Source organism: Gastrolobium bilobum, unplaced genomic scaffold (assembly GCF_033153095.1).
Source record: "Gastrolobium bilobum isolate Gb01-03AN ecotype WA unplaced genomic scaffold, APGP_CSIRO_Gbil_v1 utg52900, whole genome shotgun sequence".
NCBI lineage: Eukaryota > Viridiplantae > Streptophyta > Magnoliopsida > Fabales > Fabaceae > Gastrolobium > Gastrolobium bilobum.
In genome coordinates, this window is record NW_026899670.1 from 34117 (window position 1) to 60000 (window position 25884).

The 25884-nt window shown below is 40.5% G+C and overlaps 1 long non-coding RNA gene and 2 other non-coding genes across 3 annotated transcripts; all 3 read right to left on the bottom strand.

The window, feature by feature from the left end:
- Positions 1 to 10437: 10437 nt before the first annotated feature.
- On the bottom strand, positions 10438 to 10511 carry TRNAW-CCA (transfer RNA tryptophan (anticodon CCA)). The gene has a single exon. It is a non-coding gene; the product is annotated as a tRNA-Trp (tRNA).
- Positions 10512 to 10678: 167 nt separating this feature from the next.
- TRNAP-UGG (transfer RNA proline (anticodon UGG)) lies at positions 10679 to 10752 on the bottom strand. Its single transcript has one exon. It is a non-coding gene; the product is annotated as a tRNA-Pro (tRNA).
- Positions 10753 to 16434: 5682 nt separating this feature from the next.
- Positions 16435 to 19142, bottom strand: LOC133292506 (uncharacterized). Its single transcript, XR_009748925.1, has 3 exons — positions 18461 to 19142; positions 17404 to 17466; positions 16435 to 16711 (listed from the first exon to the last, which is right to left on the bottom strand). It is a non-coding gene; the product is annotated as an uncharacterized LOC133292506 (long non-coding RNA).
- Positions 19143 to 25884: the final 6742 nt, after the last annotated feature.

Below are 25884 nucleotides of genomic sequence, written 5' to 3' on the forward strand. Positions count from 1 at the left end.
GATAAACTTACGAAGTCTGCACATTTTCTGCCAGTGCGAGTGGATTTCACTACGGAGATATTAGGAAAGCTATATGTTAATGAGATTGTAAGGCTCCATGGGATTCCGGTTAGTATTGTAAGCGATCGGGATCCGAAGTTTACTTCACGTTTTTGGGGAGCTTTACAACAGGCTTTTGGCACTCAGCTCAGGCTGAGCACTGCGTACCACCCGCAGACTGATGGTCAGACTGAGAGGACCATACATACACTTGAGGATATGCTGAGAGCCTGCACATTGGAGCAGGGTACTGTTTGGGATCGGTATTTTCCATTGGTGGAATTTTTATATAATAACAGTTTCCACTCCTGTATGGGCATTGCACCGTATAAGGCTTTGTATGGGCGGAGATGTCGTACTCCTACTTGTTGGACTGAGGTAGGTGATAAAGAAAGGTTTGGTCCGGATTTTGTGCAGGAGACCACGTTGCAAATTGAAATGATAAGAGAAAAACTTAAACAGACACAGAATCGGCAGAAAAGCTTTTATGATAATAAGCATAGACCGCTTGAATTCGAAGAAGGTGACCATGTATTTGTGCGGTTATCTCCGGTCATGGGTTTTGGCCGTGCTTTGGGTGTGAGGAAGCTAAGTCCTCGGTTCATTGGGCCATATCAAATTATGAAAAGAGTAGGATTGGTTGTCTATCAGTTTGTCTTGCCCCCACAGTTGTCCAATCTACACGATGTCTTTCATGTGTCGCAGTTGAGACGTTATATTCTGGATGAATCACATGTGGTGACACCAGATGATATTGAAATCCGGGAAAACTTGAAAACTCCCATTGGTCCCATTAAAATACTGGACCGCAGTGGGAAGGACACACACTTGAGGAGGCTACTTGGGAACGGGAGGATGAGATTCTTCGGCTGAATCCTGAGTTAGCGGACAGGTATGATTTAATTTTGCGAACAAAATTTCTAAAAGGAGGGGTGAATATAACACCTCATATTTCTGAATGCATGATTATATGTGATAATGTTGGTTAAAGGGGTAGGATTAGTGAAAATCCAAAAATTAGAGTCAAAATATGAAAAAATGGCAAAATGCTAATTTACCAAACACGTAACCCTAGGCATGAAAAATTGAGTAGAAGGTCTTAAACGATAAAAATAATGTCGAAAATAGATTTAGAATGAAAAATCGAGTGGCTAGGCAAGTTTCGGAAAATTTGATGAATAGTGATTTTTTCGGTGTAAAATACTGCGGTATAATTGTACCGATAAACGTGAAAATATTATCAGTATTTTTAGGAAGTAAAAATATGACGTGAATGAGGAAAATACGTAGGATATGAATTTGTGGGTTAAAATGGATGACTTAAGAATGTTAAAAGACATGTGGAACCACTTTAAGTGACTTAAGTGACAAATAGACAAATGGATGATTTTTGTGTTGAACCATTGGTTGGAGATCACTCCCTTGGATCGTTGGAGACTATTGGTGGTAAGATTTAACATTCTCATTTTGTTTTCAATGAGATCACAAATTGGGTGAGGGTTTTGAAGTTGTAAGTTGAGTTATGGTAGTTAGGAGCATTAAATGGTATGTCTCCTTTGGAATTAAAGGCTTAGAATGATAAATGATGATGATTTATGCAATAAAACTTATGGTGATTTGTAAATTTATAACTTAGAAAATTTTTGAGTGTGATGCAAGAATTCATGAAATTTCCATGTTGTAGGAGTGTGTAAGTTGAGTTGTGGATCATTGGTATGAGTTAATTGTATGATTAAAGATCTGTATGAGTGTTAAATTGAATTGAAAGCAAGGTGTATGATCCTTGAAGAATTCGGACCATAGAGGGAATTTAAGGAAAAATTGATGTGAAATTATGGTTTAATCCATGGTTGAGGTTTTAGTGCATGATTAGTGGGTTGGTGAGTAAGTTTGATGAGTAAAGTGATGGAAGTAGTTGATTAATTGTGAGATGGTCTTTGGACCTAAGTGATTCTGTTGGTCATAATTATTATGAAATTGATTGATTTTATGCAAGTCTGATGATCACGATTATTTGATCAATATAGGTTGTCACTCACGGAAGCAATAGAAGTGGACTAAGCTTGAAGCTTACGTGAGGAGCATTGGCTTCGGAGTTGAGGTAAACCTTTGGAACTAGGATTTAATCCCTTGTGTGCTCCACCACACCAAGTGGAAGGTTGTGGTTGGATTTTGTGCTTTTGACATTGTGTGAATATGTATGTTCATGCAATATTGCTTCATTGTGTGACATGCTTGGAGCATGTTGTGTGTGATAATCTGTGATCTCTGGCCAGTAGATGTGTGTGGTTTGGACTTCCGCTGGAGATATCCTTTGGAGATTCCGGTCGAGTTTTGCCGTGGGGCCGACTCTGGGAGAGGTACCAGGATGATCCAAACGTGGGACTTCCGCTGGATAGGGCTCATGAGGAGTTCCAGTTGGGTTTTGCCATAGGGTCGTCTCATCCATGGGAGAGGCACCAGGAAGCTTCCCGAGAGTTATATGATGGGGTCCTTGAACGGAATCATTATGTGGATGTTCTTGGATTTGTGCCCAGTTGTTTGGTGATTTTGTATGTTATGCATTTTACTTGATGTTATTGTTGCACATTGAGTGAGCCACATGGGATGGAGTGATCATCTAGTATCCTTAGTTTGCTGAGATATATTTGTATATCTCACCCCACGTTTGGGGACGTCATTTCAGGCTATAGCGAGCATGGAGGAGCTTCGGGCAAGAGGTCCGCTAAGTGGATGAGTTAGATCATGATGTGCATATGGATAGAATGGCATTTTGGAGGAGTTTATTTGATGCACATAATATGACATTTAGCATATTGGACTTAGATCATGAACATATTGCATGTTGAGATTTCCATGCTTTTGTGGTGTTCATGACTAGACTCTAAGTCTATGTAGTTGATGTACATTTATGCCTTTTGATTATATTGGTATTTTGGTGAGCATGGGACTTGTCCATGACCATATATGTTGTATTTTGAGGAATTGGAAGACTTATGATGTAAAATAGGCCATTTAAGGTTTAAATGGCAATGGAATTGTGAAATATTGTACATGATGCGTTGATTAATAAATATGCATGATGGAAGGGCCTAGAGCCTACATTAGATCTTGTGTAAGTTGTATCTTGGGTAGTGAAGTGTTAGGAGTGGATTACATCACCCTTTTTGTGATTTTTAAGCTGTCATCTGTCATTTTTACAGAAAGGTAATCGGTTACTTTTCTTTGGTAATCGATTACCTGAAACAGGGGACGCAAAATTGAGCCACTATTTTATAAGTAATCGATTACTTTTCATCAGTAATCGATTACCAAAAGATTGGTAATCGATTACCAAAACAGGGGAGCCCAAAATTGGCTAGTGTCTCATTCTGGAGCCTTTGGTAATCGATTACCCAAAAATGGTTATCAATTACCACTGTGTAAAGTTTTGAAAATATGTTTTCTGAAATCTAAAATAAATGGTATTGCTTAGAGATCATAATTAGTATGTTTTATGCTTCCGCGAGTTTTGCATTTACAATTAGGGCATTGTTTTTTTTTTTTGTAGACAATTATGGCATTGTTTTAATTAGTTACGGAAATGGTTATTGTTTAAAGTTAATGATGTAATAAAGGAAAAAAGTTTACCCGTAATTTAATTAACCCAATCACTGTGATTGTAACTGCGCTTAATACCATATGCAATGATAACATTACCGGTACGTAACGGGCCGTTACAGAAAACAATTAATTAAATTAATTGGCTGAAATTAGGGAAACAAATCAATTGGATTTATTGACCAAAATTAAGGAAACCAATTAATTAAATTAATTGGCTGAAATTTGAAAAACCAATTAATTAAATTAATTGGCTGAAATTGGGTAAACCAATCAATTGGATTGATTGAATAAAATTAAGGATATTACCCAATAAGATTAAGATTTGATGAGGGCATTGATTTGATCTAGTCTTAGGTTAATGAGTCGCCACATCTATATATAGCCCCTAGTCTTCCTTAGTTTCGTATCTCTTCTTCTTCTCTAATTTTCTCCACTGAAACCTTAGCCAACACACAAATCAGGGCCAGACTCTGATACCAAATGTAACAGCCCCAAACCCTGTAGCATGATATTGTCCGCTTTTCCCTCGGGCTCACGGTTTTGTTTCTTGGGACACCCCACAAAAGGCCTCACACTAGAAGATGTATCCACACCCTTATAAGGCATGCTTCGTTCCCCTCTCCAACCGATGTGGGACATTACATCTATTGCATGATTCATGGGTTGAACATGATTGAGGGTGGGCAAAGGTTGCTTATTCCGCACAAAAATTTAAGTTTTCCTTCTTTTATATTCATGGCCTACAAAAGGCTACTTTTAAGTGGTATTAGATCCTTGTTGCTTTACTATCGACAAGTTAGGGTACTTTTGTTCGGTTAAAATGCGATTTTTACATTTTGGTTCATTAAATATTTGATCTTTGATATTTTAATCAGTTAAAAATGTGAGCTTTATGTTTTGGTTGGTTAAAGATTTGATCTTTGACGTTTTAATCGGTTAAAAATGTGAACTTTGCATTTTGTTGGTTAAAGATATGATCTTTGATATTTTGATCGAATAAAGATTGAATCTTTAATTTTTTATTCTGTAAAAATATGATCTTTGCATAAAATTTTGAATTTTTGATATGTTAAAAGTTAATATGTCCATGTAAAAGCATAGAACATATTTTGTATATTTTTGCGCTTGTTTGGTTACTAACTTTTTAGGTGCAAATAAAGGAAGGGGATGGTCATGGTGCCCAAAATTAAATTTTAATCGTTGTAATTTAATTTTGGTAAAAAAGGCTTGTATGCCTTGTCTTTCTTTTACTCTTGTGTAAATTCTTTTCTCACCTTACTCCCCCCAAATGTAACTTGATGTTTCTTGAATTAATATGTAATTAGAAATTAGGCTAGTGGCGTTTTAGGCATGGAGGAGTCCATGGAGGAGCCACGGCTTAAGGAGCATGATGGGAGAAGATGGCATGAGTACCATGACTATCCCAAAATAAATATGATTTATTATGCCTATGAATATATGTGTTTATGTCAAAGCGACTAGTATGCATGTCATAAAATCGCGTATGTATGTTTCTATTGTGCATGTCCTAAAGCGACTAGTATAGTATATTGTAGATATATGACATAGGGCAACGACTAGCATGATAGTATAATATGCGTGTTTGATGAGACTTCATAAATCCCTTGTAAAAATAAAAGAACCCTTAAAAGAAACAATTATTAAGTGCATGATTGGCTCCCACTGTCGATACAAATTGAATCCCTTCGACGTGGTGGTGCTCTACAACTCAGTTGGGACCCACTGTTTCGTTGGGTAAGATGAGTGCTTGAAGTGTAGAGACACTTAGGATGGTGGTTTGTGCTTGATCGGGTGCGTAAGTTGCAGGCTCAGCCGAGCTTATGTACTTGGGGCAATAGTGCCAGGTTGATTGCATGAGATGCACCACTAAGTGACAAGGAGTTGTCAACCTGATGTTAAGAGAAGGTATGAGATACTGTTGATAATGATCAACCGATCGCTTAATTTGATCTTGCGGTCTCAAACGGGGATTAAAGGAAACAGTCGTTCTCTTAACCCACTACGGAAATTCTTAAGAAGAATAGCCCTACGTCAATAAGGATAAGGGTCATTGACTTAGATAAAACAGTGGGAGGGCCATTTATTTGAAGTTTTTAATAATATGGTATAATTTATAATAATATTAAACTTTACATCCTTTTTAGCTTAATATGTCGGATCATTTGTCTCTGCGTACTATTCTCAAAACGAACAAATTGACCGGTTCTAATTTCATGGACTAGTATCGGAACATCAGAATTGTTCTGCGGGCCATAACGTTGCTGCTTTACCTGTTGCGCCTATGGAAGAGGGACTGTCCTAAAGATGATAACGCTCATTGAGAAGCTAGAGGGTCTAGGCTTCATAATGGATGCAGAATTAATTAATGTCTTGGTTCTATCATCTCTTCCTCCTTCTTTCAGTGGGTTCATTATGAACTATAACATGCATTCGATGAATGCTACACTGCCTAAGTTGTTAAGCATGTTAACTACTACTGAGGTGACTATAAAAAAGGATAAAACACAAGTTCTTCTTATTGGTGGGTTTTCCAAGACCAAGGATAAGGGTAAAAGGAAAAAGCTTGTGAAGCCCAATCCTCTTAAGCCCAAAGGAAAGTCCAATAAGAAGAAGGGAAAGGCCAAGGGTAAGGGCAAGGACAAAAATGACGTTGAATGCTTCCAATGTGGCAAGAAAGGCCATTGGAAGAGGAACTGTCCTGACTACATCATGGGTGTGATGGAAAAGAAGCACGGTGATGCTTCTACCTCAGATATTTATATGATTGAGGTTAATTTTTCTTGTGCTAACCCGGCTTCATTGGTATTGGATATCGGTTGTGGTTCTAACATCTATAATATGTTGCAGGTGCTAAGGAATCCGAGGAAGCTTGACTAGAACGAGGTGGATCTTCGAGTTGGGAATGGAGCAAAAGTTGCTGCATTGGTTATTGAAGATGTTGACCTTGTTTTGTACGGGCCCTATGTTGCATTAGAAGAATTGTCTTTATGTTCCTAAAATTTCTGGAAACATTATTTCTATTTCTTGTTTAGAACGGGATGGTTTTATATTTACTATTAAGAGTGGTGAATTTTCTATCATTTTGAATGATATTATTTTTATTACTACTTCTTTGGTAAATGGCTTATATGTTCTAAAAATGGAAAATAAAGTCCTCAATGTGAATGTGAAATGACCCAGGATAGATAATCAATCTTATCTTTGGCATTGTAGACTAAGACACATAAATGAAACAAGACTGTCTAGGCTATATGCAAATGGATACCTAGATTCCATGGATTTAGAATCCTATAGACCTTGTGAGTCTTGTCTAGCTGGGAAAATGACTCAGACCAAGCCCAAAAGGCTTGAAAGTCATAGGGCTAGTGAGTTATTAGGACTCATTCACTCTGATGTATGTAGTCCAATGTCTGTCGAGGCTAGAGTTGGATATTCCTACTTTATTACCTTTACTGATGATAGGTCAAGATTTGGGTATGTATACCTGATGAGACATAAATCTGAGGCCTTTGAAAAGTTCAAGGAGTATAGGAGTGAAGTAGAGAAACAACGATGCAAGATGATTAAGACATTACGATCAGATCGTGGTGGCGAATATCTGAGCAACGAGTTTCAAGATTATCTAAAGGAGAATGGGATTCTCTCATAGCTTACTGCGCCTTACACGCCACACAAAATGGTGTATCCGAAAGGAGGAACCGAACCTTATTGGATACGGTTAGGTCCATGATGAGTAAGACAGAACTCCCAAAATCATTTTTGGGGTATGCCTTAAGCACTATAGCATACCTTATGAATAGGGTATCTTCGAATCTGTTTAGACCACTCCATATGAGATATGGACTGGTAGGAGACCAAGCTTGAGCTACCTCAAGGTTTGGGGATCTCCGGCATATGTCAAAGCGTTGACATTAGACAAGCTTAGTGTTAAGAGTACTGAATGTCTATTTGTGGGGTATCCCAAAGGCACTAAGGGATACTACTTTTACTCACTTGATGATCACAAAGTATTTGTGTCCAAGAACGCTGAGTTCTTAAAAAAGGATCATCCTTCTCAAGGAACTAGTGGGAGTAAAATTGAACTTGAAGAAGTTCAAAGACCACAAGAACAGATTAAGTAACCCGAGTCTGCTCCGCAGGCGACGTTCTCCAATAGAGAAGTAAACACACAACTTCGTAGGTCTACTAGGGTTATTCAATCACTTGGAAGGTACGGTTATGTGATTGAAAATCAGCAAACTGTTGAGGATGATGAACCTTGTAACTATGAGGAGGCAGTCAAGGATGTTGACTCCTCCAAATGGCTTGAAGCCATGAGGTCTGAAATAGACTCAATGCATCAAAACCAGGTATGGACCTTGGTTCCACATCCAGAAGGAATGGTTCCTATTGGATGTAAATGAATTTTTAAGAAAAAGACTGATGCAGATGGCAATGTTCAAACCTATAAAGCTAGGTTGGTAGTGAAAGGATATCGTCAAAGACAAGGAGTTGACTATGACGAGACTTTCTCACCTATTATCATGGTCAAATCTATTCGAATCATGGTAGCTATAGCAACATATAATAATTGTGAAATTTGCCAAATGGATGCCAAGACTGCCTTCTTGAATGGGTTCTTGAAGGAGAAGGTGTATATGACACAACCTGAAGGTTTTGAATGCAAAGGCCAGGAGCATATGGTATGCAAACTTCAAAGGTCAATATATGGGCTAAAACAAGCATCACGGAGTTGGAACATTCGTTTTGATGAGGTTGTTAGGAGTAACGGTTTCATCAAGAACGAGGATGAGTCTTGTGTTTACAAGAAGGTTAGTGGGAGCAATGTTATTTTCTTGGTGCTTTATGTGGATGACATACTGCTAATAGGGAATGACATCCCTATACTTCAAACAGTTAAGGAGTGGCTTTATGAAAGCTTCACCATGAAAGATTTGGGAAAAACGGCCTATATACTGGGTATAAAAATCTATAGAGATAGAACTAAGAGGCTACTGGGATTATCCCAATCTACGTACATTGACAAAATACTAAGGAGATTTAGTATGGAAGGGTCAAAAAAAGGGTTTTTCTTCCTGTCAATCATGGTGTGCACCTTTCTAAGGCTATTTGTCCTAAGACACAATAAGAGAAGGAGTGCATGAGTGAGATACCATATGCTTCGACTATCGGATCCATCATGTATGCCATGATCTGTACAAGACCAGATGTCTCTTATGCTTTAAGCATAACGAGCAAGTACTAGCAGTAGAAACAATCCTCAAGTACTTAAGAAGGACTAAGGATATGTTTCTGATTTATGGTGGAATTGATCAGCTAGCAGTGAAAGGTTTCACTGATGCCAGCTTCCAAAGTGACAAAGATGATTGCAAATCACAATCAGTGTTCGTATTCACCTTAAATGGTGGAGCAGTGATTTGGAAGAGTTCCAAACAGGAGACTACATCAGATTCAACGACAGAGGCTGAATATATAGCGGCTTCAGAAGCAGCTAAGGAGGCAGTGTGGATCAAGAAGTTCGTCACTTAACTTAGGGTGGTTCCCAGCGTTAGTTAGCCCATACAGTTGTATTGTGACAACAATGGTGCTATTACGCAGGCAAAGGAACCCAGGTCTCATCAAAGATCAAAACCCATGCTCCGCATACATCACCTGATTAGAGAAATCATTTACAGGATGGATGTAAAGATGGAATTCTCGGCTTTCTGTAAAATACTCATTTGGGCGGGGACTTCCAAATACATCGTAAGCTAAACCCGTGCTGACAAATAACCAACCCGCAATGAATAGGGAGGGTATAGTAATGCTATGAATAATCCAGTATCGAATACTGGTAATAATATCAGCAAAAGAACGTTCTCCTGTGCTTCCAGACATGTTGAGCTCCACATTTTTTTTTTACAGTCAAAGGGTGGATCGATTCCACAAAAGATGAGAGATCAGTAAGTAGAAATTTACTGAAATAGAATCCTTGTTAGATCGTCAATTTTGTACCAAGGGTGTCTTTCGAGTATACCGAATCAGTATAGCTATCCTTCTTCTGACACAGCAACGAAATTTCACAATCAGTGGTGGGGATCAAGTACTCGAGAATTTCTTTCCTCTTTCCTTAATAATTGATTTATGAATCCAAAATTTTCAATTGTATTTTTCAAGTGGTATTTTTTCTTATCTTACTATATTTTTGTATCAAAAACAGAAACTTAAGAAACTTAGGGAAGTGCTTTATAAATATATGTATAAAAAGAACATATTTCATTCAGCCTCTTTATGTCCACTATAACTAGTTATTTCGGTTTTCTACTGGCGATTTTAACTATAACCTCAGCTCTATTTATCGGTCTGAGTAAGATACGACTTATTTGATTGGAAATTTTGAAATGAATTGGAAATGGAACAGTAAGGAACTCTAGAATATACAACAATTTCCAATTCTTCGTCATTTAGATTCATGGTAAAAAGAAAGATATATTTAAGGATAAATATTACCTCCCCCCTTTCCTTTCAAACAAATTAAAATGATTGAAGTTTTTCTATTTGGAATCGTATTAGGTCTAATTCCTATTACTTTGGCTGGATTATTTGTAACTGCATATTTACAATACCGACGTGGTGATCAGTTGGACTTTTGATTAATTAACATCTCTGTTGTGTATTGACCTCCTATTTCTTTGTTTTAAATTCTAACCCACAGGGGGTCCATTTAAGACTTTAGACTTCTGTTCAATGATTTCAGTGTCCTATTCTCACAATCTAACAAGACAAGAATGGAATCACGCTCTGTAGGATTTGAACCTACGACATCGGGTTTTGGAGACCCGCGTTCTACCGAACTGAACTAAGAGCGCTTTATTATCATAAATAATTTGATACGACCCCGCCAATACAGCTTGCATGCATATGCTATACTAATCAATAGATTCCGATATCGGAATCTATTGATATAGTCTGTATGTCCAATTTGAATCTGAGCCCTTGTTACTGCTCATACGATCTGATAACGAATAGTTAGGGGTAGGGATGACAGGATTTGAACCCGTGACATTTTGTACCCAAAACAAACGCGCTACCAAGCTGCGCTACATCCCTTTCCATTGGTTTCCAGTGTCATTGTAAAGAATCTTTGTCTTGTTTTCCACATTTTTTTCTTTATTTTCCACGTTGATATATATATATATATATCAATTATCCTGCCATTTTTTCTTTTTAGTTTCATATCCTAAAATATAGAATATAAAAAAGAAAGATATTGAATTAAAAAATATTCTATTAATAAAATTCACAATTATAGTGAAATAGAAAAATAGTAATATAATTAAATAAAAAGAATACTTTATGAAGATTTTCTAATTACTATCTATTACATAGAATATTATATAGAATATACAATAATCATAATAGAATTTAGAAAGAAGAATGAAAAAAATTCTTATAATATATAATAATTAAAATGATAATAAGACAAGATTTTTTTTGAAATAAAAATAAATAGGAAATTCCCCTTAAATAAAACAGAAAGATATTTTTAGAGAATGCTCGGGCAGAAGCAGAAATAGACCTCTTTATCTTTGTTAAATGAAATATCTAATGAATCATCGTACATGTCAAGTACATTTCCATTTGAATTGGTAATCCTGCCGACAAATATAAACGATTATTAACGAAATAGTCATCAAATCGTATTACTGTATGTAATTATGCATTTAAAATTACAATAAAGACTAAAAAGAAGGAGGATTCGAAATGCGGGATATAAAAACATATCTCTCTGTGGCACCAGTGATAAGTACTCTATGGTTCGGGGCTTTAGCGGGTCTCTTGATAGAGATCAATCGTTTATTCCCGGACGCATTGATATTCCCCTTTTTTTCATTTTAATTTTTGGCACGGGAGGGGGCAAAGATTGGAGATCCAATCAAATATCTTTGATTAACCCCCTCCCCTCTTCTTTAATTTCTTTTTTTTAGAATTAGAGAATAAGTTCTCGCCATCTTTGCATTTAATGCCTCTGCCAAAACGTCCCTCAACTGTCTTGTCTACTGCAAAATTACCGTAGTACCCCTTCCTTTTGGCTTTCGCGGGTTTAAACCTTTGATTTCAACGTTTCACACCACTTGCCTCATTTATCTTTCATTTGCTTCTGTTGCTGTTCCGAATCGTTCCTGAAACATTTTCTTCTTCGCTATCGAAGGGTTTCGTCCTACCAGAGCCTCATCCTCCAGTATCTACCAGTATCTGCAATACCTTCCTTCGTAGGTATTTTCTTTCACTCTGATTCTCTTTTCTGCCATGTTCTCCATTTACATTTAATCATAGCCATGGCTGCTGGTTTTATAATGCCCTTCTTTATTCCAAGCTTACTTACTTGCCTGCTTCTCTATGCGATTGCACCTTCTGTATTGGTCTTGCATTTTATGTGAGCTTATTTGCACTTGGCTCACTCCTTACACACCTTTCTCTGAATAGTTCCTGAAATGGGGGAACGAAATTATGCTATTCAAGGGAGGCCTACTTGCCCCCGCGTCTTCGGTCGTGGTGATGAAATTGACATCGAAGAGGAAGAACGGCATGCACAAGAAGAGGAAAGGTTCATTCAAAGCCTAACACCTGGTTCGAGGTACTGGTTGTTTGGTAGACCTCGGACCACGGAAGAAACGCCGGCTGCTCTGCTAGGCGGCTATCGAGGTGGTGGCCGTGGGAGAGCCTCTTCATCTCGCTCCTCGATTCGTATGCGTCTTCGAGGTAGAAGGGTTTCCAGTTCCTCCACCCGGGGTCAGGATGTTGAGCCCCGTAACTTGGGCAACCCGTCCAGGGTTTCATTAAGTTCCATCCCGGTTCGCCCTATTACACCTTTTCAATCTCCAAACCAGAGTGTGAGAGTCTCCTCCCGTCGTAGCATTCCCAACCCTGAGCCTTGTTTCAACTGTGTATACCTTGGTGCCCATTTTATGGAGAGGGGTAACGACTTCATGGCCAATCTAGTTTTAGGTGGCTATTCACACGTTCCGGGTTCACCAACCCCTGCTCCTGTCTCCACATCTAATGATTCTAGTTCCTTTGATAGTAGTTTGTTTAGCTCGGGTACGTATCCCTTTTGCTACGTGCTATTGTTGCTTTTTAATCCTCCATTTTACTGTTCTAGGTATTTATAGAGTCCCATTCTACAGAATCAAATGCGAATATCGCTTCTTCCAACCAGGGTCCAGAGGTCGGGACTAGTACCGCGGAGAAGGGTCCGACGTCAGTAACCGATCATCTTCGTGCCCAACATCCCTGGGTTACGGAAGAAGTGCTGAGTTTTACCTCTGAGATGACAACCGAAGAAGTGTCCGGGCTTCCCTTAGGCAACCCGGTTGATTTCAACACCTTCGTTCCTGCCGAAGACGAACCTGTTTTCTCCGGCCGAAATCCTGAGGAACCACATTCTTTTTTCTTCTACCGGGATCTGGTGACGAAGATTGGGATTCGATTTCCTTTTTCTTCATTCAAAGTGAAACTTCTAAACCACTTGCTGCTCGCACCAACCCAGATTCATCCCAACGGCTGGGCTTATATTGTTGCCTTCGAGCAGCTCTATGACTCGTTGTCCCTTCCTTGTACCGTGCCTTTTTTTCTTCATTTCTTTACTGTTTATACTTCGCGAACTGGCTCAAAACCTCTTGAACTGAAGGGGTGGAGTAGCATCCGAGGTAGAGTTAGTAAACCCTCCCGCAAGCTGTTCTCCGTATATAGCGAATCTTTTAAGGGGTTCAAGGCTTATTTTTTTAAAGTAGTGGCCGAGGTTGGAAAGAGGCCATGGTTCATTGGCGATGATGGGGAGCCGAAGTTCCCACTGTACTGGACACAAGATCATCACCGACGCAAGCCATCTGACTACAAATTAAAACTAGCACAAGCTGATAAGACTAATGCCAAGATCTTGCTGGATCATGTGGGCTCCCAGGGTCATCTGAGCGCAGCTTCCTTGGTAGCCAGATCTCATTCTTCCCCAGAGCCTACTCCAGAACCTGCCAGTATGCTATGCTTCCCATCTGGATACATGTATTATTTTCATGTTATTGTTTACAACTTGACTTGTCTTTCTTTGCAGATTCTGAAATGAATTTCGATTAAGAAGATGAGGGGCCAGGTCCGGGCTACATCTTGTCTATTACAGGTCAAACCTCTGCTCCACAAGCTCCCCCAACCAAGAGGCCCCGGACAGGAAGCCCGGTGAGGGCTGCTTCTACGTTTCCAGTGAATTCCGACGTCTCCATCTTGGACCTTACTGGGGATGCTGAAGACACCGAGGCTGGCAGGATTCCGCATCATCGGACCCTGATTAGTGGGGGCGAAACTCATGCTGAAATTACTCTTCCCCGGGGTTCTCCCGCACCCCCTGTACTCCCAGCCGGGCTGAGGAGAGGTGCTTTATGGGATTCAGGGATCACAGCCGAATTCCGGGGTGTCATCCGTCCTCTGCCTGCATACTACGGAACTGGGATCATTTCTAGAGCCGAGATGGAGGAACTCTAGAAGGCAGAGTTGTACACCCTTAAGGCTGCTTCTATGGTAAAGCCATACTCCTTGCTCCTGGAGAAGCATTCCGAGGCCATTACCGAGCTGGACGAGCTTCGGGTAAGGTATGGAAAAGCTGTGCTTGTCAACGAAGAGCTAACAAACGGCTCTGCTGAACTAAAAGCTGCTGTGGAGATTGCCCAGTCTGAGCTGAAGTCTATTGCCGAAGCTGTTGGTGTTACCCCCGACAAAGATAATATTTTGGAGTTTTTTAAAGATCAATCTGACGTGTTGGCTGAAAGAAGTGCGAGTGTATCCGGTCTTACCGCCGAGGTTGAAAAATTAAAGTCAGATCTCCAAAATTTGCAGCAAGCCTATGACTTTAGCCAGTCTGCTCTGCAAAAGGTCGCTATTAGTGCTTTTAAAAATGGGGTAAACCAGATGAGGTATTTTAACCCGGAATATCCTCTGCGGCTTGATCAGCTTGATTGCTTTGGCTATGTTCGCCGCGGGGTTTACTATCCTCCTCCATCAATTTCCAGTCTGCCATAAAGTAGCACAGCTCAAGCAGAGGTTGCGCAAGGGGATGCGGAGACCGGAATGGATGCCGCCATGGAGGTCGCTGGTGCCGAGTTTGAGGCAGAGGTGAGGGGGATGATGCGGATGGATGCTTCGGGGTGAAGAGCTGGGATTCCGATTTATTTTGTAACTTCTTTTTTTCTTTCCAATCAATGTTGAGAACTCTGTTTGTCTATCCAAACATGTTTTATATGGCAATTTTGCCTTTATCCTTGTTAATATTTGTAATTTATGCATGCCGGTATTCGCTCAACGAACCTTCTCCTTTAAGGATGTTAGGGAAGTAAGGGCGTCCCCTTAAGTCCCTCCTCAATTTGGTAGGTCGACACGAATGTTTAAATCTAACTTCCCGTAGGCAAGTTGGCCAACTATCGCAACATTTTCGGCCAGGCTAGAACCTTCTGCCCATAGGCTAGATGGTTTCAATACCTCGACGTTTTCGGCCGGGCTAGAACCTTCTGCCCGTAGGCGAGAGGGATCAAATACCTCGACAATTTGTCCGGGTTGGAACCTCTGCCCGTAGGCTAGATGGTTCCAATACCGCGACGTACTTGGCCGGGCTAGACACCTCTGCCCATAGGCTAGATGGGTCTAATACCTCGACGTATTTGGCAGGGCTAGACACCTCCGCCCGTAGGCTAGATGGTTTTAATACCTCGACGTTCTTAGCCGGGCTGGAACCCTCTGCCCGTAGGCTAGATGGTTCTAATACCTCGACGTACTTGGTCGAGCTAGACACCTCTGCCCGTAGGCTAGATGGTACTAATACCTCGACGTTCTTAGCCGGGCTGGAACCCTCTGCCCGTAGGCTAGATGGTTCTAATACCTCGACGTACTTGGTCGGGCTAGACACCTCTGCCCGTAGGCTAGATGGTACTAATACCTCGACGTTCTTAGCCGGGCTGGAACCCTCTGCCCGTAGGCTAGATGGTTCTAATACCTCGACGTACTTGGCCCGGCTAGACACCTCTGCCCGTAGGCTAGATGGTACTAATACCTCGACGTACTCGGCCGGGCTAGAACCTTCGGCTCGTAGGTTAGAAGGTTCAAATACCTCGACGTTCTTGGCCGGGCTAGAACCCCGCCCGTAAGCCCGAATTCGTTCGCCTCGATGTTACAATCTGCGCCCATGGGCAATGGTTCCAATACTTCAAATTTCTTCTTGGAAATAAGATTTTGCACAATTATTATGTAACACCCTCTCTTGTAGGCCTCCAAGAGAGTTGTTTGCTAAGCGGAATTAGAGTTCTTTTTTAATAGTATTTTAGAGACTGAAAAAAAGATTGTTTTAACATTGCCAATTAAAACTAAAGAGGGGATCTGGTTAATTACAAAAATCAGAGTACGCAAAATTCCTTAAACTTATTAAAAATATAAATTTCCTGATAGACCTTGTTGTCTTTAAAAATTCGTATAAAATCCAGTTCAACGATTCAAAAAGGTATTCTTTGTAATCTGGAAACTAGACATCTGGAGCTTCACGTTCATATAAAATAATAATGATTTGAAGTTCGTTTGCCCCTCGAAACATGACTCGCAAAATAAGAGATAAAATAGTGAAAATATCACAAATGTCCTGGCTGGTAAAATTCTTAAGAAATCGAGATTTCAGAATTTCTATAGAAGATTTATATATAATGAAACTAGACACCTGGGGCTACATGTGCATATAAATTATAAGAAAAGAAGGTCCGTAGCCCCAGTACGACAACTTACAAAGTGCTCACAAAGACTTTTCAAAACTCAGCATTTAGATAACATGTCAAAATACTTTTCGCAAACGTTTCAACATCTGTTTCCAAAATACTTGCTGGTCATAAAATCGTAATGCAATAATAAAATCATAGTTCGCAGTAATAAAAGCTTCTCAATTTCATACAGTTATCCATAAAACATCACATCAATAGCAGCATGCCCAAAACAGTAGAAGCCAACAGCAAATATCCAAGTCCTCAAAAGCTTTTACGTCCTCCTGCCATTTTGTAAAAATAGCAGCCCCAAAGGGGTGAGAGAAATCCCAGTAGTGTGGCAACAAAACCAATAATGCAACAGTATTAAACTAGGCACAAAATTATAAACAGTCGCTTCAAACATGAAATCCTTTTCATCATATAACCTTTTCATCATATATCCTTTTCATCATATATCATATTGCGTATATAACGCCTTCATCACGCTCATAGCACCGTCGTGCGCTTGCATACACAGTGGAAATTCCATGCACGACACCATCATTTGGGGAATTCCACTGTGGCCTATGCGGACTGACGCCAACTGTCCCAGTACCCTGATATCAAGGGATGCCTATATGATGCGTGCTCAGTCACATGATCTTGTATATAACTATTCTAAATTTTCAAGGCTAACATGAATTCGGAGTATGCATGCCATGCTATGCTGTCACACACAAACAGAAAACAAATGCGGTATGATGCAAGGTGCATGCTTATATCATCATTGTCATAACATACATTTCATGTATATGGGATATCATACCGCCAAGCCATACTTTCTTTTCATAACGTAATTTCAATAGTCATAACATTTCCATAGGCAGAATAATTCATCAATTATGGCAGAATAATCATAAGGCACATGTGAGCAACAATTCACAATCCATACACTAGTTAATAGTCACATCAGGTAATACCACCTAACACATACCTTATGTCCAAGCAATAATCAACAACACCAAAATTCAGCTCACTCAATAAGAGTTACGTGCACCTAAATACATGCGTGACAAGTCAGAAATGGTTTCACGCTATGCCTATAATTTATCAACAAATTTTCATGCTTCTAATTCTTATTCTGTAATCTGTTTCCATACATACAATTCGGTTTTTCATGGTCCCTAGACTAAATTAAATTTTCTAACTTAGAGTTAATACCCTAATTCGTTAACGGTGGAAAATCCATATTAATCCTATAATTTCATAGTCATTTCCATTCTTCCCATTCTTGTATTTTATTCGATTTATCAAGCATCCAAAACTACTAGCTCACTGCCTCAATTTTTTTATTCCAACAATTGCTAGCAAAACAAAATCTCCAAGGCTCTTTTAAATAAACCAATTCGGTCCTGTCCATTAATTAGGTGCCACTCATTTATCAATTTAAATAGCCATGTTTACAAGGTTTAAAGGGTACCAATGATGCACACAACATACCTCCTTTATAATATATTTATCATATGCAAAGCTAGACCAATGACTAAGTTTAACGAAACCGTCTCCAATTTATAAGAGTCATCATTATTATTATTATATATATATTTTTCTAATATTTTGCTGACTTCAACTGTGTATTATCAACTAGTTAACAATGCCAACATCCTATTCTTCCAATCCCTCCCAGAACCGGTTCTTATCAATAAAGGGGTTTAGGATTTTTTATTCACATTTTATCACCTTACAGCTTATGGTGCGCTAAAAAAAAGGGCCTATGACAAGATGTCCAATTACTCTAATTCACTCTAAGCTAGATACCACAGCCTTTGTGCAGTATTTTCAAGTTCCCCACAATTAATTAATACTGTTAACAGGTACTATACTACACATAGTTAGTTACACGGCTGGGCATCAAGTAAATTAAATGGCAAAATTAACTCCCTAAGACAGTAACGCAATTAATGACATAACAAAACCGAAAGCTACATCAGCCTAAAAACAGCAGACGCATAATTCAGGGAATAAAGGGGCAGGCTAGCGCTTGAATTTACCTCTTCTTGACTACACATCCAGGGTTCCAAATCGAACCAAGGGACAGCCCTCTACGTTCTCCTATATTCCAAAGGTCTGAATCCAGTTACATGCAAGGGAAAGGGGCTCAGTCACTGCTGATTCATGGGCATGCAGGGAAACGAAACAAAGCTTGATCGGGACAGATTTAGGTTGCGTTGAACAAGGAGAGAAAATTGCTTTGCCTCCTTGAGTGAGGGTCTTCGGCTGCACGCAAGAAAAGCAGAAAACGATGGGAAGACTCTGGATTTCGAGCAGCATGCAGTGAGTTCTCCATCCAATCACATAAAGCAACGACAACAAGGAGGACCACAAAATTAGCGCCTCCCCTCCTTGAGGTGTACCTTCAGCCGAACAGCAAGAAGATAGGGTGGAAGTTGAGGTGAGTGTTTTTGTCTAAGGGGTTCACGGCTTCTATGAAGAGGAAATGAGGATAATGTAGAGTTTTTCCTTTGAGGCTTTTCCTTGAGTTTCTCTCACGAAATACGCACGGCCAAGAGGGAGTGAGGGTGGTCCAATTTTGTTTCTAATTACAAGGTTAGCATCCAGCTTAAATTCCACTTATTCAGCGCTTGAGGAAGGGAAAAGAGTAACATTCAGCGCTTGAGAGAAGGAATAGAGTAAAGTGATAATTCTTGTATGGACCTTATCAATTGAACAAGGAACACGTGAGGATAAGAAAGGTGTAAATTTTCAGCCAATAGGCTTTCATGCATGCTGCCCATTTTGTTTTCATTGGATAAAACTTGACAAGGCTGATTTGGGTTTAATTGTTTAAAACATGTGATCAGATTTCTTTCTCCTACCAATGTGCCTAGAAGGAAAAGGTTTAAAGTGGCTGATGTCCTTTTTTTGCCAATGGAAACACATGTATACTGACTTTCTTCTTCCCATTGGGCGCATGCTAAGGCATGGCTGACTAAAGTTTGTCTAATGCCACAAGCAATCAGCTTGTTGTTGGTTCCATTACTTGCGCATGATTAGAGGGTGTAGGGATTTATTTTGGGCTGAATTAAGTCCCCTCTTAAAGTTTTGGGCCGTGGCCCTTCTAAGGAAAATGGTCCAAAACCAATTCTCCCAAATGGTTCACTAATTTTCTCATGTACTAGTCTACTAATTCCTAGCCCAACACTTAACTTTAATCTAGTTAAGATAGTCTTATTAATATGTTATGAATTAAATCAATCCTACCCTTCAAAGCTTAGTGTTTCGAATTATATTGAATACAACTCACTCATATTTGTACCTAGTATAAGTTGTTCTTAATTTAAATTAAATTCACACTAAATATATATATATATATATACATATATTCCGAATGACAAGTCATGCTTCCACATTATTAATGGTAATTAATATAAGTTCCTAATTTTCACATGATGTTACATATTATGTCTTCAAATACTGCGGATTATTCCATTTATTGAACTCTGAATTGGAAAATTACAATTTATGAGTGAAAAAAATTTAACTAAAATATTTATTCAACTTGTCCGCGTTCCAAGTCCTTTTAACTTGCTTCCCCTTTGAAGTTTCCAGAACATAAGCTCCTTTTGAGAGTTTAACTTTGACTTTGTATGGGCCTTCCCATCTTAGGGCCAATTTCCCTTCAGCTGCATTTCAGCCTCCAATGTCTGCCCTCCGAAGGACCAGGTCTCCTATATCAAATGATCGCAGCTTGACCTTTTTATTAATGCGGTTCGCCACTAGTTGCTTTGCCGCGACATTCTTGCAATGTGCTGTAATCCGAACTCCACAGCTAACTTGCTACTATTCTCCTTTTCTGTTTGCGATAAAGCTTGAGCCTTTCGCCATGACGGTTCTCCCAGCTCCACCAGGATCATGGCCTCGGTTCCGTAGGTCATTCTGAACGGGGTCTCTCCAGTGGAGGATTGAATCGTGGTTCTGTATCCCCATAGTACGTACCATAGTTCCTCAATCCACTTCCCCTTAGCACACTGCTCCATCCTTTTACGCAACCCAGCTATAATAACCTGGTTTGCTGCTTCAGCTTGGCCATTGGACTGAGGATGTTCCACGGATGCAAAGCGATGCCGGATGTGCAGATTCGCCATTAGCTCCTGAAAAGCTCTGCTTGTAAACTGGGTTCCGTTGTCAGTGACCACCTCGGCTGGAATCCCAAATCTGCAAATCAAATTCCTTTCGAAAAAACGCTGTACCCTCGCGGTGGTAATTGTAGCCACTGGGTCTACCTCTATCCATTTGGTGAAGTAATCAACAGCAACTATCAACCATTTTAATTTCCCTTCAGCCGCAGCAAATGGGCCCAAAAGATCCATGCCCCACTTGAAGAAGGGCCATGGAGCTGTGATCAAGCTTAACTCCTCTGGCGGTGCCAGCAGGTTTTTACTGTGCTTTTGGCACTGATCACACTTCTGCACATGTTCCTTTGCATCTTGAACCATAGAGGGCCAAAAATATCCTGCTCTGAGAGCCTTCTGAGCCAGCGCTTTGCCCCCAATGTGCTGGCCATTTATCCCCTCATGGATTTCGGATAGGATATATTTTGCCCTATCTGAGCTCAGGCATTTCAGTAGGGGGAATAAATGCCTTTCCTATACAATTGTCCTTCAATCATTGCATACAACGCAGCATCCCTAACCAACTTCCGAGCTTCCTCCTTTTGGGATGGGAGCGTTCCATTTTCTATGTAATTGATAATGATGCTGCGCCAATCTCTGCTCTCAGATATCTGCATGATACATGTGGGTTCCAGGATATTCTGCTCCACCACCGTCCTGTGGTTTCCCAATCCTTTGGTACTTGCTAGCTTTGACAATATGTCGGCCCTGCCATTTTCATTTCGTGGGATGTGGCAAACTTCTACCTCCTCAAACTCTGCCATTAACTGTCTTGCGGAATCTAGGTATTTTGCTAGCAATGGTCCTTTAGCTTGGTAGCTTCCTCCAACTTGCGACGTGACCAATTGCGAGTCACTAAAGATTTGCAGCTCTTCGCTCCAAGCACTTTGGCCTGCTGCAACCCGGCGATGAATGCTTCATACTCCGCTTGGTTGTTGGACGTTTCAAATTTCAACTGCAGAGAGTACTCAACCGAGATTCCTTCCGGGTTCTCCACAATTACCCCGGCTCCACTTCCTTTAGAGTTTGAGGACCCATCCACATAAATTTTCCATGTGTTCGGCTTTGCCGGGCTCTCCTTTTGGATTGAAGTAATCTCCCTGACAAAGTCTGCCAATGCTTGGGACTTAATTGCTTTCCGGCTTTCAAAATATATGTCAAACTCTGACAGCTCCACGGCCCAAGCCATCATTCTCCCTGCTAAGTCAGGTTTATGTAAGATCTGCCATATTGGCAAGTCCGAATGAACTATAACCCGGTGCCCTTGAAAATACGCTCTAAGCCTTCGAGCCGATATTAGAAAAGGCGAAAGCCACCTTTTCTAACTTCTGATAGCGAAGTTATGGTCCTTGTAAGAGCCGACTTACAAAGTAGATTGGTTGCTGCCCCTCCTCACTTTCTTGTACCAAAACCAAGCTAATGGCCATATCTCCCACCGAAAGATACATTATCAATGGTTCTCCTTCTTTGGGACTAGATAGGACCGGTGGTGATTCCTGTTGTTTTTTGATTTCTTGGAATGCTACTTCACATTCTGAAGTCTAGCCATACTGCACCTCCTTCCGTAACAGCTTAAAAAATGGTAACGCGATTTCTGCAGACCGAGGTAAAAACCTCGTGAGTGAGGCTAACCTCCCAGTCAACTGCTGGATTTCCTTTTTATTCCCCGGGGCCTTCATTTCTAACACGGCTCTGCACTTGTCCGGGTTGGCTTCTATACCTCGGTGGGTCAGCATGAACCCTAGGAACTTCCCTGCAAGGACTCCCAAGGCACATTTAGCCGAGTTTAGCCGAATGTTGTGCTGCCGCAATTTTTCGAAGGTCTGCTCCAGGTCTTGGACATGCGTTGCCGAATCAATTGATTTGGCTATCATGTCATCTATATATACCTCCACTTTTTTGCCAAGCTGGTCGGCAAATACCCGATTCATCATCCTTTGGTATGTGGCTCCTGAATTCTTCAACCCAAAAGGCATCACATTATAACAATAGTTTGCTTTTTCTCCAATGAAAGCGGTCTTTTTCTGATCTTCTGGGTGCAACGGGATTTGATTGTATCCCGAATATGCATCCATGAAGGACAACATCTGGAACCCGGATGAGTTATCCACTAATTGATCAATGTTGGGCATGGGATATGCATCCTTGGGACATACCTTATTCAGGTCAGTATAATCTGTACACACCCTCCATTTCCCATTTGGCTTTTTCACCATGACCACATTTGACAACCAGGTTGTATATTGTATCTCTCTGATGAGTCCTGCTTCCAATAACTCCTTCAGATGATCTTCTAACACTTGACGACGCTCCGTACTGAACTTCCTTTTCTTCTGGGCTACCGGTTTAGACCCTGGTACACTGCAAGCTTATGAAAGCAGAACTGAGGGTCCACCCCAAGTATCTCTGAGGACTTCCAAGCGAAAACATCTACATTCCTTCTTAAGCATTCAGTAATTCGAGCTTTGTCCTCAACAATCAACCCTTTTCCGACCTTGGCAATTTGAGTTTCTCCTCCAATAACTACTTCCTCCAATTCCCCCTCTGGTTCTGGTCTTGAAATCTGAGTTTCATCCCTCACATCCAGCTCCACCATGTTTACCGGAGTAACTACCTTTTTGGAGGTTTCCGGTTTACCGCTGGTGCTCAATCCGGCTGATTCCTTGTGTTTGCTGCTTATTGTTTTGACTGACTTAAAATGACAGTCCCGTGACTCTTTTTGATCCCCCTGAATGGTGATAACCGTATTCTGCTTACCTATCATTTTAATCTTCTGATGCTTAGTGGAGACCAGCATATCCCAACCGTGAATTGTTGGTCTTCCCAGAATGAATCTTACTCTCTCTGACTTGTAGGACTCTTTTGTTCCCAGGGTAAGTCTCAGATCAATATACCCCTTGGGAATGGTGTCACAGTTATTGAAAGCCATCAGAGCCGTGTTGCAGGGCTTCAGATCCTCCACATCCAAGTTCATTTTCTGGAATGCCTGCCAAAGAATTATATCGGCACAACTGCCGTTATCCACGAACATTTTCTTGACTCTACAATTAACTAGTGTCCCGGTGATGACTAACCCGTCAACGTGTCCTGGCATGACATCTTCCAATTTTGCTCTTGTAAAGAATAGTTGTGGTGTCTCCGGCTCTTCTAACTTAAATTTAGGCCGCTCTCAAATCAAAAGCACCTCTCTTAAGTATTTTCTTCTGGCGTTCATCGTATCACCTCCACCACCAAATCCTCCACTAATAACATTGCACTCGAACTCGGGCTCCACAAATTCATCGTCTTCTTTAACCGGTTTCTTACCTCGAAATTCATCCTTGAACTTCTTCTCTCGATTCGGGCTCATCGGTCGTCCTCCTTTCCTCTTCTTATTGTTCTTCCATCCTTGAGTTTGGATGAGATACTGACGCAATTTTCCCTCCCTGATATACCTTTCGATTGCATCTCGGAGATCCCAACACTCCTCAGTTGTGTGACCAGGGCCATCATGAAACGCGCAATACCGTGATTGATCAAGCCCAGCTTGATTCTGTAGTGGCCGAGGTATGTCCACCCTTTTCATCTCGGTGGATGCTACTTCCCTCCAGATTTGGGATCGAGAGGAATTTAAAGGCGTATACCTGTCAAATCTTATTTTAGATAAATTTTTCTCTTCTGGTTTTTTACCCCGGAAATCATTTTGCCTTCGGTTTCCAGGTTTTTCTACCTGGCTTTGATGCGGCCTTGGATCCGCGTTTTCAACTTCCATCTGTTCGAGCTCCAAGTATTTTTTGGAACGAGTAGTGAACTCAACTAGAGTTCGTACAGGATCTTTGTAGATGGACTTGGCCAACTTGGATGATTCGTGAAGGCCGGCAATCACCGAATAAAGGTGAACATTTTCGGATAGCCCAGGAACCTGTAACGCGGCCATCTTGAAACGGTCCAGATATTTCTGCAAGGTTTCGCCGGGCTGCTGCTTTATTTTTCCCAACGCAAATTCAGATGTTGGCTGTTTTTTGCTTGTAGAAAAGTTTAGCAAAAACCTGCCTCTGAACTCTTCAAACGACCTGATGGATCCTGCTGGCAGGGAGGAGAACCACGCCTGGGCTGCTCCTGTATATACATTGTCGTATCAAAGGAATCCAAATGCACCTGAGGGTCTTGCGTTCCGTCATACTTTGGAATTTCATACAGATTTAGGTTTTCTGGGTATGGTGCATTCACAATTTCGTCCGCAAAGGGGCTGTCATTATATTCCCCCTATTATACTTCCTCCTGTAGACCCCGGATACATCGTTCGGGTCCGGGTTAACAGTGGTGGTGCTTCTTTGAAGCCGACTTCCGACATTTCCAACTCCTCTTCCCTGGACCTGAGCCCCATTATGGTTCGCCTGGGTGCCTGCAATCCGTAGGTCATTCATAACTCGTGTTATTGCCTGCTCCGGGTTCGGGTTGGTAGCTCGACCTACTCGAGCCTCCAGCTCTCGCATTTGTCTAGCAGTTTCCTCCCTTTCCAACTCGTGTCTCCTCTCCATCTCCTGCATTCTCTGAAGCATCGCAGTAACTGCCAGATCTGTTACCCGTAAAAAATAAAAACGGATAAGGCCTCCGTGAAACTGGGAATTTTGTCCAGGCTTCAATGGAATTTCATTAATAATTTCGATTATGGAATTATTAATGAAACTCTATTTCTATAAATAATAGAGTGAGGCCAGAAATGGAGTTGGAATGGAGACAACAATATCATACAAGATACTTAAACTAAACCTTTAATAATGTACTGCGATTCGAAATGTAGTTTGAAATCATTGTATTACTAAATTCTTACTGTACTGTAATAAATCTTAAATGAATTCGAACAAAGTCTTTCCTACATAATTGGATTTCGAATTATCAACTTCCACTTTTTTTGTTCCTTTCTTCTTCTATTAAAATCCGAAAATCGAAGAGTTAAGTGAATCAAAAACCCAAAGGAGGTTCATGGCCAAGAAGGGTAAAGATATCCGAATAACTGTTATTTTGGAATGTAGCGGTTGTGATAAAAAGGATGTGAATAAGGAATCAAAGGGTATTTCAAGATACATTACTCAAAAGAATCGACACAATACGCCCAGTCGATTGGAATTGAAAAAATTCTGCCCCTGCTGTTGCAAACATATGATTCACGCTGAGATAAAGAAATAGAGAAAATGGATTACTTGTTTGTCACCCTTCCCAGGAACGTGAAAAATGATCTATTTTTAATATATATCTTCTATATATGTATATGTCAGATTCTATTTCTATTATAGAAAAAAATCTTCTAGAAAATAGATTTC